This window comes from Dipodomys merriami, unplaced genomic scaffold (assembly GCF_024711535.1).
Source record: "Dipodomys merriami isolate MVZ:Mamm:240054 unplaced genomic scaffold, mDipMer1.0.p SCAF_31, whole genome shotgun sequence".
NCBI lineage: Eukaryota > Metazoa > Chordata > Mammalia > Rodentia > Heteromyidae > Dipodomys > Dipodomys merriami.
The window spans coordinates 17091339-17108764 of NW_027204604.1; positions in this window are offsets into that span (position 1 = coordinate 17091339).

Below are 17426 nucleotides of genomic sequence, written 5' to 3' on the forward strand. Positions count from 1 at the left end.
AGATAGACTCACATGACTTTTCTGCTGGGCTGGCTTTGATCCATGACTCTCCAGATCCCAGCCTACTTAGTAATGAAGATTCCAGGGGTGAACCACTGGTAATTAATTTAGGGATACCTGTTTGGTAGCAGGGTGATTTCAAGCAAACAGCATCATCTGACTGACATTTCTAAATAAGAATGAACCCCAAGATAATATTCACATTTTTTTTCTTTCATGCAATTGTTTCTAACATATTTATAAGATGATTTCTATGTTGCTTTGTATGTCCCTCCCCCACGGTATAACCCATGCTTTCACTTTATTTGATGCTGGTATAATTTGTGGAGGGGAAGGGAAAGAAACAAATCATTTAGGGATACAGGTGGACCCATTGCAACAATGAGATGTACAAGTCATTATGTTAAAAAACAAACTTTACAACTTTGGTTGGGGGGGGGAGGATCAGGTGGGGGGAGGAAGGGGAGTTTAAGAAGGGATGGAAAGGGGAAACAAAGAAGAGGCAACAATGCTTGATAAGAAATGTACTTATTATCTTGCCCATGTAATTGTAACCCCTCTGTGCAGTATTCTCACAATAAAAAAAAAAAAAGAATGCAGTGTGGGGCATTCAAGGGCCTGGGGAAATTGTCGTGAATGTGTCTTCTGAGGTAAAGCACAGAGACCTGCCAACGATGACAAGTCAGCGGGGGTAAAGGTGTCCAGCGACTGAAGTCATGGAAAATACCAGTATTGCTATAGGAATGGCCTTCTAAAGAAATGCAGTTTTAAAGAGTTAACATTTTTATAACAAAACCCAAGTCCAGCCATTCTTGTTCTACCTATAAAGTTTTCCATGACCTTGCTAAATTTAGTTAAGCATTAAACTGAAATAGCATATCATATTTCTATGGTGTAGGAAATTGATAGAAACACAGTATTTGATATAGGATAATTTTTTCCTATCTTAGTTCAGTAGCATTTTAAAATTAATAATCCCACAATAAAAAAACTACTAAAAAGTGTTAAGAGATGTTATCTACAGATTAAATCCTGCTACTTTTATTCATACTCTCCCAACGGACTCTCTCCCTAACCCGAGGATGAATCATAGCCAAGGAATTGAGTAGATTGGCCTGTCTATTTCAGTGTCACTAAGACCTATGCAGCCCCACTTGCTGCTTCTACAATTTTACTTTGTTGGAAGATGTAGGAAGAAAATGAAGTGCATTGATGGAATATGAGTCTAACTAATTTTTAAATTGTACCGGGTAGGACCAATGGCAGCCACACTCGTTCACCCTAAAGAGTTGTACATAGTTATATAAACCTAGTTATAAATAATCATTTTAAATTTGCTGAACTTTTGCCTATTTTACTGGCTGAGATACATAGAAAATGTCCATCCAGATCAAACGCTGATGAAAGGACTTGACCGCTCACTAGGAGGGGTGACCACACACACACTTTACTAGAAAAGGAAATGACAAAGAGCAGGCACACCTAGGGGGCTCAACAGCTGTCATCCTAGCTACAGGAGGTGAGATCTGAGGAGCAAGGTTCAAAGCCAGCCCAGGAAGGAAAGTTAGTGAGACTTTTATCTCCAGTTAACCAGCAAAAACGACAGAAATGGAGGCGTGGCTTAAGTGGTAGAGCGCTGGTCTTGAGCAATAAAGTTCAAGGATAGCACTCAGGCCCTGAATTCCACACACACACACACACACACACACACACACACACACACACACACACACACACACACACACACACACACACACACACACAGGAAATCAATAAAACATTGGAGCAACTCCATGAGAATATACACTGAAGTGTGATTCTATCTGGAAATAACACTCGACAATACTCACAAGTGGTTTGCACACTTGATAATCCAATCGTTTTGAAGGGACGTTCCATTTCTCCTCCAGCAGCAGGACTGCTAGCAAGGTACGTGAGTACCTGGATAAATCTGTATTGGAATCGAATTTGGCTGTGTCTATTTAATTTGAAGTCATGTATAACCAAGAAATTTTCAATTCCTTTCTGATATACATACTACAGAAACCCGTGGCTCACTGTCCACTAGTATACAATAAAAAAACATTCAGAGCCAGGCGCTGGTGACTCATGCCTGTAATACTAGCCACCCAGGAGGCTGAGATCTGAGGATGGTGGTTCAAAGGCAGTTAGGACAGGAAAGTCCATAAAACTCTTATCTTCAATTAAACCACAGAAAAAGCCAGAAATGGAGCTGTGGCTCAAGTGGTAGAGCTCTAGCCTTGAGTAAAAATAGCTCAGGAACAACATCCAGGCCCACAGTTCAAGTCCCAGCATCAGAAAAAAAATTTTTTTAAGCATTTGAGGATAGCAGTATTGACTGCAGGTCTGGGTTGCCCGCAGTTCTATTGGCCGCAGCCGAGGAGACAAACCGGCTGCTTCTAGAACATAAGTGGCTAAAATGGAATTCACTAAAACTGCATACATGCCAAAAGTGAGGCTTTAAAAAACATTAAGGAAAAAATACCTCAGCACAGCATGACATAATATTTTAGACTCTTCAATGTAAAGTTCAAAAGAAAGGAAAGTCTAATTTTTTAGAGTACATGTTCATGTAGTGAAACTATTAAAGAAGGCAGAGAAATGAATATCAGAAAAATCCTCTGTGCACTAGGACACTGAATTCAGTCCTTACCTTGGAGAGACAGGGACAGCAAACACACACACACTCACATGCATGCACACACATGAGCACACACACACACACATACACACGCATGCACACATGTGCACACACACACGCACAAATGGGAAGCACATGCAAATTATGAAATACACAGTGAAGGGTGAGGGACTTTCTGGACTGTCAACAGTGCTTATGGATATGGATATTATTATTTAGGATTTCATGAATGGGAGATTATTATAAATACCATATTTAAACTACATCTACTTCCGTGTATGCATTTTATTTTTCAGTGAAAATTTAAACTTTTAAAAATAGAATATATAGATATTAGAAAGTAGAATTATATAAGAAAATCCAAATGTGTCAACAGCCTTAATGGTAGTATAATCTTTACATTATAAAGAATATAGAAGTTCATATTATAGCAGTTTATATTTTCATCCAGACTGACATGTGTATATATCTTTATTTATATGTTTACATATATGTATACATATGTATAGATAGGTAGATAGACAAGAATTATTTGAAAATATAACCCTTGGAAAAGATGAAGTTTTTGAAGCATTTTATAACAATAAAAAAGTTTTAAAGATCTATATCACATAAGGAAATACTTTCCACTAACAAAACATCAGTGAAAATGGTGAATATAAATTTTTGGTAATGCATAACTCATCGCAAAGGTAAGACATGCCAATATAATATGAACATAAAATAAAAGACACAAACATAAGAAACCAAAGTATCCTAGTCACCAAAATAAAATGGAATTTAAGCAATATGATATGAGATTTCTGTGCAAATCTCTCACTCACCGATAGGTTAGCAAAAGCACAGATTAAAAATAAGAAACTCAATTTTCTCTGGAGAAAACACGAAGAGACACCTCTCCATCACCAATTTCCTTTCCCCCCTGAAGCATTTGCTTGAGGATAAATGTGTCTGTAAAGGTCTTACTTTTTGAAAAGTGTGAAACTCTTTTTAAATGCTAAATAATCCTCTTGTCAGATTTAAGAGACAGGATTTTGTCTCTCAAAAACTGGGAATTAACTCCGGGACGTCGCAATTCAGGAAGACAGCAGGCTTACTTCCCAGTTTCAGAGGACAAGTCAGTCCCTTGCTTCAGCACCAGACTTCAAAACTTCCTCTAATCTTCAAAACCATGAGGTTTGTGTTTCCTTTGGATAAAGCCAGCTCTCCCCAGAAGATGATTTCTTCAATCAGAAGCCAAGTCTAGGGTAAACTACTCCGAACAAAGAGTAATCGAGTCCTTTTCCTTGAAGACTCCTTACCGTTTGTCTCATAGGTCTGCGGGTGAAGGGCAATGCTGACAAGACCGGATGGGGTCCTGACACTCTATTTGAAGTTGTAGGAGTCACAAAGCAACTTCTTTAGTCTCTGCAGCCCAGGGCCTTTGAACAAGTGGCTTACAGGCTGGACTTTCAACCTCAGGAGCTAATAGTGCCAAGTCCGAAGAAACTGAGGTGTGCACTTTCAAAACCAGAAACTTAGAGCACAAGGTGCTCGGGTCAGCAGCGTGGTGCTGTGGGTGGCCACAGCCCAACAAGCCTGGCATTGTGTGACAGCGCCCACACAGCTGCGCCCAGCCTGGCCGGGCCTGTGGCCACACTTGAAGCACTTGTGGTGGCCAGGTGCCCGCAGCCTTACACGCCCTCTGTGCATCGCAACCGTGTGCGACTTCAACTCCCACCGCTTCTGGCTGCTCCTTAGAACTCTTCCTACGGCTGCTGCTGGGACCCAGGCTCCAAGATCAAGGGTGTCCTCTGTACGCCACTCAGCCCCTCGCCCAGGATAGAGATGGCATGTTGGAAGTAGAATACCATTCAGGAGAGGCTTTTTTTTATGATGTCTTAGGGAAAGAGGCCAGGTTGCAGGTAGTAGACTGAGTGCCACCCACCCTCCCCTTCATTCTCCTGGTAGGAGAGGAGATGCAAAGTCACTGCATGCTGTTCAGAGATCTCTGAAGGCCCCCAGGGCCGACGTGATGTTTCCTGATGACCACGGGCCCTGCCTGGTGCCGTGGTGACCTCCTGGCATCCAAGCCTGCCATCCGCAGCAGCTGGGCTGGGTGTGGTGAGGGCAGGAGTTTCCTCAGAGCACCTGCGAAGGTCAAGGTGACTGGGGTGCAGCGAGCATGCCACTCCAGCAGCCTGGCGGAGAAGTGGCCGCTTGATGGACGGTTCCCTAGGGAAGGCAGCCCAGCAAAGGAAGAGGCCGACAGCTGTCTATCACATGCCCTGGCCCGCAGGCCGGGAGCACTTCTATCATGAGAAAGGGATAAGCATCCACAGGGACTTGGTGTCAGGACCCACCGTGGAATTAACATGTTCAACACTGCAGAAAAGCCACTTCATCTCCAGCCAAATGGGTTTCTGTAGAGTCCAGACACTTCCTCTGCCTTGCTATAGCTGCTTGGCCTTGGGAAAGGATGAGACCTCCCTCCCTCCCTCTCTCTCTCTCTCTCTCTCTCTCTCTCTCTCTCTCTCTCTCTCTCTCTCTCTCTCTCCCCTCTCTCCCTCTCTCTCCCTTTCTCCCTCTCTCTCCCTTTCTCCCTCTCTCTCTCTCTCTCTCTCTCTCTCTCTCTCTCTCTCTCTCTCTCTCTCTCTCTCATACACACACACATACACACACACACACACACACACACACACACACACACACACACACCCCTGTGTGACCCCTGAGTGCATCCTGCGTGGTGGCCTTCCGTTTCAATTCAATGCTTGCTCTGTTTATTTGATAATAAAGATTTCCCCGCACCTTCACCTTGGAGGATGCTCTCTGAGTCAGGCTCAGAATTCCTAAGAAGGCACAGATTGGTAAAGAAAACCAGGATAATCAGGGGATTAAAAAAAAAAAAAAAGCAACCAGGCTCAGGTGTTTATTGGTGTTGAGATGTACTTGTAAATAAAGATTTTGCAAATAATAATTAAAAAACAATAGGCTACCATCTTCTTGTAGAAAAAGTTAATTCTGTATGTCTTGGTGTGCTGAGGTTTAATCAGCAAATATATGTAGGCTAAAACCATAATAACAACATTTGATACTTTAGATGAAGAAATTAAACTTCAGAAAGTTGTGTAGAGTGATAGGCCGATCACTGCTCATGGAATTCAAGTTAAAGTGAACAAATAATATATGTTTAAATTGATACATACTTAAAATTAAGAACTAATCACAAATCACAAATTAGTAGCTTGTCCCATAGTAACTTGTCCCGAAGGTATGCTGGCCACAACATGCCTTCTTTGTTTCATTTTGTTTTAGTACCAGTACTCAATCAGAGGCTGAGTGCTGTCCCTTAGCTATTTCTCTCAGCTATTTCTGATACTCTGTCACTTGAGCCAAAGCTCTATTTTTGTTAATTAATGAGAGATAGGAGCCTCACGGATAGGCCTGCCCCAGCTGGCTTTGAACCATGATCCTCAGATCTCAGCCTCCTGAGTAGCTAGGATTACAGGCGTGAGCCACCATCGACCATCATCGGGAGATGTTTCAAGACAATTTACTGCAGCAGCTCATAGACAAGGCAAAAAATGACTTATTTTATAGTATCCATGGAATAAAATATGTTGTAAGAAAATGGGTGGCACTGTGAGCATGAGACAGATTAGAGGAAAGTGTGAGAAAGTGTATGCAGTTAACACTGTTGTAATCAGAACGTCCTTAATATCAACCTCAATCAATGCTCACTCAAAATGCAAGTGATCACAGCATTGCTGTGCAGACCTGTTGTCTTTCTGTGGAGCTGTGGGAAGAAAGGAAGAGAAAGAGGACAGGAACAGGCCAGCTATAACTCTTCCTTACCTAATTTGCAAACAAATTTATGGATGCTCGTTTGATTATGTTTTTAAAATTACCTACCTTCTTTTTATCTAAAAATAACACTCCTGAATGCCAAGATCGCTTTCATGTCCTTTAAATTCCTCTGTCCCTATCCATTTCTCCAACTCTTATGTTCATGCTAAATTGTCAGTAAGGACTTTGTGTTCGTTAGGAAGGGATTCTACCACTTGAGCCATGTCACCAGCCCTTTTTGCTCTGGTTATTTTTGAGAGAGCATTTTGCTTTTAACTTGGGCCATATTGGACCAGGAGCCTTCTATTTATGCTTCCTGCTACAGCTGAGGTTATAGACAAACATCCCTGCACTCTGTCATACTGTGGGAAGAAGGATCCATGATCTTTTTGCCCACTTTGGCTTCTCCCAACCTCAGCCTCGCAAGTAGCTATTATTGTACTCGAGAGCCACTGGGCTCAGCTACATCTTTTGTTTTTCACAGCAAATCTTTCCTGCAGCTCCAATTTCCTCCCTTTTAGACTATTATAGTTTGTTTAATTTTCTTTGTACGTTGAAGTATTTTATGTCTGAATTTCTCTTCCTACCCAACCTTCCTTGGTAAGCTTATTTTTACATGTCTTCTAAGTTTTGAACTTCCCATGTATGCACTAAGTGCCAGTGCCTCAGACCATCTAAACAATTGTTCCTTTTTCCATGCTTTCCCCAACACACACGCAGTACTGCTGAGAACCCATGATCGTTATAAATGATTCATTCTGCTGTTTGATCCGTTTCTTGAAATTCATGTAAGAATTCAGATAATGCATTCAGATGATGCAAAGATAGAATGCTTTTAAGAAAATAAAATACTTAAGAAACAAAACAAAGTCCAAATACAGACACCTGGATGTGCTCCGATCTTTAACTCAGTACTTTGTATACTCACTGCAACGCTTTGAAAGAAAAAATTTAGTGAGTCTTATCTATACAACTTTATCTTCTGTGATAGATCATAAATAACTGTGGGTAAAGGATTTATCTATTTCTTTTGCCTCTCCCAAATCAACTCTACATAGAGCTTATCTCCAGAGCTTTGCACTTAGGGAAGCTAATTTATTTTAGGGGAAACTTGGAGTGCTCTTATCCAAATAACTCATCTACATCTGGGTTATTTCAATAACTCAAACTGACTAAAATTTAGACATACATAAAAATATAAGCTGATAAATATCTATCCCCTAGTAGTCTTATGAATATAGTATGCTTAGTTGCATTTCTATGTATCCCACAAACCTAAGAAATAATATAATATAATTAGAAATGTTTAGACTTTCCATTTTAAATGGGAACAACAGATATATAACTTCCTTGGATGAATGACTTTGTTCCTCTTTTAGTTTTTAAATGGTTGTGCATAAAGATTTCAATTCAACATGCCTGCTTATGAGGACAACAAATCTCAATCAATGTCACCTCCTCCATCCCTCCCTACCCTGCCATCCCAAGGTTGGAAATTCCTTGTTTAAAAGAGAAGTCGCCTATGGATTTTGGCAGAATCACAAGGGATGTTTGTTCGATATTACACACATAATAAGAAAGTGGAGGTGTGGGTCTGGTGGTAGAGTACCAGCTTTGAGCACAAAAGCTAAGGGAGACCACAAGGCCCAGAGTTCAAGCCCCCATATTGGCACAAAGCAAAATTAAAAACAAAAAACCCCAAATATAATGGATTCCATTAGATGTTGTTCTGGTATCTGAAAATAGAATCCTTGAAATTGGAGATGGAATCTAAAAGGCTGGGTTGGTGGAGAAACTCTGCTTTCGCCTCACTGACTGACAAACTGGTAGGAAGAATACTTTTTTTGGGGACCCTATGTATAAAAAATGACAGTATCAGATTTCATTGCAGGACTCTGATAGGTTGTAGGTCTCTGAAAACCAAGAAGATAACTATTTACTAATGATAACGTTCATTAAATCATTGTCACTAGGCATTTTATGACTCTTGTTTTGAATGAGCATTTTTGCCTTGTTAACAAGCTAATATCTTAGAACTTACAATAATGCATCACAAATAACATGAAAATTCTATATCTGCCATGGTACAAAGTCTGTTACATAGCAATGCGGGTGGGTTTTAACTCATTGTCTCTTCTACTTTTCACAAAATTGAAAGGACTTAAAATTGTGACTTTTCTCTTGCCACAAAATTATATTTGACTGTTTATATTCAGTTCTATGCTAATATGATCCATTATCTTAAAATTTGAATAAACTCCCTGTTTAACTAATTGAGGGAGTGCTGGTTGGCCAATAAAGAGAGGAAGGGAGGGAGAATGCACTGATTAAACCTAATGTATATTCTACACAATTACCCAAACCGAGGGGAGGGTTGGGATAGGGAGGGATGGGTGAACAATGGAAGGGCTGATCGTGATCAAGCTGTATTTCATTCATAGACTACTAGGCTTCATGGTTACACCTTTGCATAATTATTAAAGATAAAAATAACATTTTTAAAAGTGGGAAGCATAAGGGTTTGAGGAGATTTGTTTTATTGCATTGACATTTAAAAAAAAGCAATTATCTTTCTTTATACCAAATTAAATAAAGCTAACTACCCGACTCCCGGGGCCGGGAGCAGTTGATCTACTTGAAAAACAAACAAAACAACCACCACCACCACCAAAAACCTACAGCCAGTATGTGTTACTAGCAGAAATAGGAGTAGCTTGTGTTTCAGTTTAAGAGGTTTCGTGCACTCGACAGTATTGTAAAACAATCGTTTTTATCCCTCAGTCAGAGGTGGGAAAAGCACAGCTTAGGAGACTGAAGTTCCACAATTCCCCTCGTACAGAGTGGCAGAACTTGGACGCCCTCCAGAATCTTCTGATTCCCTAGCCGGCCTTCTCCTTCCGGCTCACCCCATCTCCATGACGGATGCCACGCACGAGTGTCTCCTCCCAACAGATCAATAGGGGAAATGTGGTAAACCCATAAATCTGCAAACGCTCTCCCAGTGTCCTTGAAAACGTTCTCAGCTCTAAGTTATCTGGATGTGCCACTGGGAAAGGCAGAAGCTGTGATTCAAGTGAGAAATACTGAAAGGAAAGGTCATTTCATGCCCACTTTGTTCCCTCGCTTGGCACGCACAACGGGCACAACTGGGCCGGCTTTTTACAGCTCAAATAGTGTGTCAGACTTTTAACCTGGAGTACATGCCAGGTGGGTTATTTCATAAAGCTAGTGTTACCAGTAACTCATAGGCCAGGGCACATCTAGGCCAGGCTCTGAGCTAAATAGTTCTTATAACATCCTCACACTGTTCATTCACCAATGCTTTGAAGGTTTAGTAAAGCATGGAGTAACTCAAAGCATTGACGTGCCACAGCTTCCTTAACAAAATCCAGAATCCTGATGGATTTAAAGAACAGAGTTTTAGCTCCCTACATTTCTGTGGCTAGAAGAACGAGATCAGGTGATAGCAGGTTTAGTTGCTTGAAGCCTCATCCTACACACAGACACATGGTTGTCTTTCTGTGTGGGATAGCTGCTTTCTCCCTCCCTCTCTCCCTCCCTCTCCCTCTCTGTCTCCCTCCCCCCTCTCTCTTCCTCTCTCACTGTATGTCTAAATCTCAACTCTCAGGGATAACTAGTCCACTGGACTACAGCCCATTTGCAGCAATGTATTTTAAACTAATCACTCTCTGGAAAGGCTACTCATCAAGTGCATTCCTATTTTTAACTTACAGAGGTCAAAAGCTTTGCCCTAACTTTTAGTGGAGTGACATGGCTCAGCTCATATGGAAAAAAAATACAAAAACCCACATGACCTGGTTGAAGTCTCAGAAGATCAAAGGTCAGAACTGGGTTTTGGGCTTGAGTGGGTCTTATGTTTTCTGAAGCTTATACTCTTAACCATTATCGTCTTAAATATTATTTAGTGGAAATTAAAAATAAATAATAAAATTACCAATATGTGTGGAAAGTTGTTTACAAGTGGTATATAATAGGGAAGACATTTTACCACCAGGGAAAATTCAGTGTTTTATGTTTTCAAACAACTGCATGCCATCCCTGAGTTCCAGACAGGGTGGCTGAGGGTGTACATTCCTTAACACGGCTGCCAGGTGCTTCTGGCTTGTTCTTTGGTCTATTAGGTATCTGTGCAGAAAATCTGAATTATGTAGCTTAAAATCACCCTGTGTGTGTGTGTGTGTGTGTGTGTGTGTTGGTCCTGGGGCTTGAATTCAGGACCTGGGTGCTGTCCCTGAGCTTTTGTGCTCAAGGCTCATGTTCTACCACTTGAGCTACAGCTCCACTTTCAGATTTTTGGTGGTTAGTCAGTAACAAGGATGTCATGAAGGCACCTGGGCTGGCGTTAGACCATGATCCTCAGATCTCAGCCTCCAGAACAGCAAGGATGACAGGTGTAAGCCACCAGGACCCAACCTCCCAAACACTTTGAAGTAATATAAGGCCAATTGCCTGGAAAGATAGCAAGCTAGCCAGCCCTTCATTCCTCTCCAGATACCAATTGCCCTGGTTAATACTTGAAATAGCCAGATGTGTCTGAACTAGTTGTATCCATCGGTTAGCAAATTTGTTTAGTAAATAAAGAATCTGACTAAAAATACAAAACAGCATGAGATACTTTACACAGATGACAATTGGGAAAGACTATCTTTTAAACATACCACAGACTGTTTCAGAATGAAGGAAGACCTAAGGATTTCAAACGTGCCATTCTCAGAAGCCAGAGAGGTGTGTGCTAACCGGTAGGGGCCTCCTCCCAAGATGGCTGAGGAGAGAGGAGGAGAGTTAATAATGGAAACAGAAGAGTGGGTGCATCTTCCTAGAGCACAAGCAGAGCCTCCATAACCAGCAACACAAACTGTGTCATAGTGACTGAGAACGTAGAACTGGAGTTCCTTCACAGTGTCTCCCCACCCTGTCTGACCAGCAGTTAATGTTAGCGTACTAATAGGAAGACAATCATACGGACACAAGAAGGTAATCCTTGGGGCACCGTTGCACCACAATGACTAATGTGTTTAGGAACTGGGGTAACCCATGGCTCATCTTCTTTCCTATATCTCAGCCACTGACCTGCATATGTGGATACTTTGAGTAAATCTAGACATATTGTAACTGTGAGATTAAAAATGTATTCCAAGGATATCCCAGAGAATACCTTGCAGTCCCTCATCTATTTTTCTCCCATATATATTTGTGACAGATCATGGTGTTTGTGGAAAGAGAGTAACTTTTAGAGAAGACACAAGATACCTTTAGGAAGAGGAAAGGACTTTGAATAGAGATCTCATTGGAAACATGATTTTTCCATACCATCTATTCTTCAGTCTCAAACCATCATGAGTTCTATAAAAATAACAGCTGAAATAAATTTTACAAAGTAAAGTTTTGAGACAAAATAGCTACTATGACAGCCATAATCAAAACATGGGAAATAACAGGTGTTAGACAAGACATAGAGAAAGGAGAACACTTTGCACGTGGCTAATGGGAAAATACAATGCTTGCGACTGTAGAAAGCAGTTTGGAGTTCTTCAAAAGGTTAAATATAGAGAATTGCCTTGTGAACTAGCAATTTACTCCTGCCTCTAACATAAAACAGATATTCAAATAAACATCTATACAACTGTTCTCCTAGAAGCGCAATTCACATTAGTTCCAAGTGTAAAATAATCCAAATATTCCTTTATAGGCCAATAAAAATGGGTCAACAAACCCAGGAATGTAAATACTGTGGCTCCTTTTAGTTTTTCTCTTTAGGTAGATGGAGGACTGAGCAGAGAGCTGTCCACAGAAAGCCTTTTCTTTATGGTATGGCGTATTATACATTCATGAACATAATGAACTACAAATATATTCCACAGCTTGGATAAATCTGGGAAATTCTGTGCTTAAATGAACCGAGATGCAAGACATCACAAATTTTGCATATGGCAAAGCATACAAAGCATTTAGAACAGTTAAATCGATAGAGAGACAAAATCGATCATTGACAGCAGGTACTAAAAGAAGAGTTGAGTGGAGAGCTGCTTAGTAGGTGGAAGTATTTATTCTAAGAGAATGAAACATTTTTTGGATCTATTTAGAAGTTTAGTAGCACAGCATTGTTTTCTTTAGAATAGTTAATTTCATGTTATGGGAATCACATTACAGACAAGAAGAATTGTTGAAGTGAAAATAAAATGAATTCAGGCAGTAATAATCCATGCTCTAGAGAATAGGACGGAAGAGTAGTTAGATGCCAAGGAACACGAGTAATTGAGCATCTTGCAGAGGGAAAGAAAGCAAGGGCAAATTCATGCATGCTGAGAATTCCCGAAGAATAACCCAAAAAGAGTCCAACAGAAGAAGTTTCAGTTCCATAATGAAAATGTGCTCTGTAAATCTTATGAACAATTTAAATATTCACATACAATTACCTCACTTAACAGCAAATAAGAAAGTAAATGCCTTCAGAAAGTTGTATTTCAAACAGTCCTCCGAATAATTTAAGTGTCACAAGGAGTTCTGCCTATCTATACTGGATATGTAGATCTATATGTAGATTGTAGATCTATATGTAGATTGATATGCATATGTGTATATTTATGCATCCATATATATACTTTTTATTGCTATTTACATATTAATCTTTTTCTCTCATTTTTCATTGAACATATACAAAAGTAATCATAGTGAAAAATAGATTGTAGAGATAAATATTTGGGGTGCTTTTGCGTGTGTGTGGGGGGAAACTTTCAAGGCCTGAGTGCTGTCTCTGAACTTTTGTTCTCAAGGCTGACACTCTACCATTTGAGCCAGAGCTTCACTTCCAGCTCTTTGGAGGTTCATTGGAGATCAGACTTTCAAAGATTTCTTCTAACTGGCATTGGCCTCCAATCCTCAGATCTCAGCCTCCTGAGTAGCCGGGGTTACAGGCCTGAGCTAATAGTGCCCAGCAACAGTTTAGGTACTTTTAGCCAACTTATTCCTGCATGATATTCCTAACATGTTTTTATGAATCATGTAAATTAAAATAATATGTTCTAGTGGGATTGGGAGGACTTGGGAGATTGTTGAAGGAGGAACATGGATCAAAGATATTATATCCATATATTGATCTGTTGATTGTAACTCCTTTGTACAAATTACTTAAGGATAATAGAAATACACAAGTTTATTACATGATCTAGTAAATCTAAATTGTGTGATTACTTCCTGGTTGTAATAGGTCAGGGCCTTAGACAAACAATATTTTTAACCCAGGAATGTATGTTAAAATCATTGCCTTAAATATAAAGAAATATAGTGATACATTGTGTTGGAAGAAATATGAAACAAAAATAGATGAGCTGATATAAAACTTTTAGAATTATGGGCTGGGAAGTTGGCTCAGTGGTAGAACACTTGCCTTGCATGCCTGAGGCCCTGGGTTCGATTCCTCAGCACCACATAAGCAAAAAGAAAAAACAGGAAGTGGAGCTATGGCTCAAGTGGTAGAGCGCCGGCCTTGAGCTGAAGAGCTGAGGGACAGCGCCCAGGCCCAGAGTTCAGGCCCCATGACCAGATCCCCCCCCCAACAATAAATAAATAAAAACAAAAAACTTTTGGAATTGCATGTGTCTTAGGGTCTTTATTTTATTTACACTGTCCTTTCAGCATATCAAGTTACTATGCCTTAAATACTAACAAGATACAAATGGCCACAGAAACAAATCTCTTCATTTTAGGTGTGTTACATCAAGGAGAAAGTGCAGACACGGATGGTCATAGTTTCAAGTTCCCTTACAGGTATTTTGATTACCTAGACTTAACAACAAATTTTATTGAAATATTGTTTATGCCATAAAATTTGTCAGTGTTAATATTTGTGCCATTGAGTATAATAAATGTCTTAAAAGAACACAATTCTGGGTGACTCTCTGTCTGAAGACTGCAATGTTAGGCTAATTTATTTGGCTCAGTCAATCTTTTGAACTGTGCTTTGTTGTATTTATGCAGTATGACTTAATGAAGACACTCTAATGGTACACATAAAAGTGCCTTTAAATTAAAGCTCATTTCCAACTCTTCCAGCTATCAATAAAGTACAAACGATTAAGCTGTTCACTCTGACAGAGCAGTCAACTGACAAGTAGGAGTCAGCTCATAGTCAGGAACAGGATTCATCTCTTCTGGGAACAGAGGTAAATGAATTAGCCTACTAGTGAGTAATGACTTAACATCTTGTTGATGGAAATAATTTTGTTTGACCATCCTAATCACAGAGTTTAAAGAAGGACAGTTCAACCTTTCATTATACTCGTCATCTTCCATCACACATCATTTTTAAATTATAATTTCAAAATTTGTACACAAGGATGCATGCTTGTATTAAAAATAAATACAAGCTCTTGAGAGAAAAGTGGAAATAATAAAAGACTACTGTAAATACCATCATCACCTATGAAAACCACCATTTTGATGTAAAAATTTTTTTAGGTACTTTGGAACAAGAAGTAGGAAGAGATTTATAGCAGAATGTATTTAGGTGTTTTAGAATTATAAAATCAGGTTTCAGAAGACCTAAGGATGAGTCTGCATTGTCATTTTTACTATTACAAATGATACTTAGGTCCAATTATCCACATTCTCTTTAATTCATATACATTTAAAAATGAACTATTATGTGATTTATAAATTATAATTTTAGTGACAAAAATTATGCTACTTTCAAGGAAATGAACCCTAAGATATGTATTCAAATGTTTTTTCTTTCATGCTATTGTTTCTAACACATTTATAAGATTATTTCTTTGTTGCTTTGTATGCCTCTCCCCCATGGTATAACCCCTGTTTTCACTGTATTTGATGTTGTTATAATTTGTGGAGGGGAAGGGAAAAAGCAAATTGTTTAAATAGGGATACAGGTGGACCCATTGCAACAATGAGATGTACAAGATGTTATGTCGAAAACGAACTTTACAACTTTGATGGGGGGAGAGGAGGGTTGAGGGGGTGAGGGGGGGAAGATGGGATGGGAAGGGGAAACAAAGGAGGAGGCTACAATGCTTGATAAGAAATGTACTCATTATCTTGCCCATGTAATTGTAACCCCTCTGTACAGTATTTTCACAATAAAAACATTATGTTACTTTAATTCATTAGTAATATATTATACTTTATAGATGGGAATTAATTATATTTCTCTTAGTAGTAAAACTTATTTATATATTTTCTATTAAAGTTAAATTATCTGTACATATGAATTTTTATTATTTTAAGCCAAATGTTAAGAAAATGATTATTATAAAATTACCTTTATTCAATTCAGTGATAGAATTTTAAACTAGCTTCAAGATTAAAAGTGATTTTAAGCCTGGAGTCTGCAGTTCACACCTGTAGTCCTATCTAATTGGGCGCTAGGATTAGGAGCTACTTGGGGCTGATATCTAACTATCTTAGTAGGAATCTAGACTATGCAGAGAAGTGTGTGAGATGCTCATCTCCAATTAAGCAGCAGCCCCTACCTCAATAAAAAACAAAAACAAAACCAGAAGTGAGGTGTGGCTCAAGTGTTAGCTTTGAGCATAAAAGCTCAGTGACAGCACCTAGGTCCCTAGCTCAAGCCCTAGAATCAGCACACATTCACAACACACACACACACACACACACACACACACACACACACACACACACACACACACACAACGTAGTTAGAGGCATGTACTTATAATTTGTATTTTTGCTAGATAATTTTGTGAAGAACACCAGAGCCTTTTCTGGTTAGTACTTGTGAAAAGTTAATTCCTAAAGTAAGAATAGCACTTAGATGTCATAATTCTAATCTTTGATATTCTAATCTTTGATATTCTAATCATTATTTGATATCTTGCAATTTATGGCACTGAAAAGCTTTAATAACTCAATTCAAATTTAAGCTTGAAAGTTTAACTTTAGCTTAATCATAAAGGTTGGAACACATCTTACTTGTAAATTTTCCAAATTTTTTCTGGAGAAAAAATTAAATTGAAGTTAAATAAATTTGAATGGAAGTTAATTTTTGCGAAATCATATTTTACCTGTTTAAGATACAAGAGACTCAGGATCAAATACAGATGAGCGGAACTCAGTCCATCCGGAAGAAAGGAAACAAGGCTGGTCGGGAGATAGAACGGATTTAGATGGAAGTACAGACTTGCCTCTAAGCAAGGTGAGAGGAACTCCCTAGACACTGTACTGAAAAAGTATGCAAATGTAGTTAAATGAAGACGGAACCCAATACCAGTGAGACACAACGGCTACAATTTAATTGCTAGATTTTTACAATGAAGTAAGAGTTTAGATAAAAATGTTCCATATCCATCATCATTTCCTGGAACTTTATTATGCATTGGTAATGATCAACTGAATCTCAGAATTGGGCAAATCCTATTGTTAAATTTCAACGGGCTGTGCTTTAGAGGGATCGTACAGTTTCAGGAATTTGACCATAAAGTACAGAAAAAAGTTTACCAATTATTAGCACAATTATTAGCACAACTAATCAACAATGTTGATTCTGCCTTATGATTTTGTATCTGTTCTAGATTTCTGCAAGGCACAGGGAAACAACATGAAGTTGTGTTCTTTAATTCCTCTTGGCAATGACACTGTCTTGGGCTTTGCTTTTGACAAACTTGATGGTTTTGAGGGGTATTGGCGGGTACAATGTTGGCTGAGGCTCTATTAGAACTTGTGCTATGTTTTTTGCATGACTAGGTAGGTTATGAACTGTGAAAATGGAGATCACAGAGGTAAAGTGTTTTCTTTATTTCATTACACCTTATGAAGGGGGAGATTCGATCATCATGATTTATAACTGTTTGATGTTGGCCTTGGTCAAACAGATGATCACTCTTCATTTTTGTTGCCTTTCCCTGTCATATTCTTCATACACTGCACTTTATGTGACCCACAA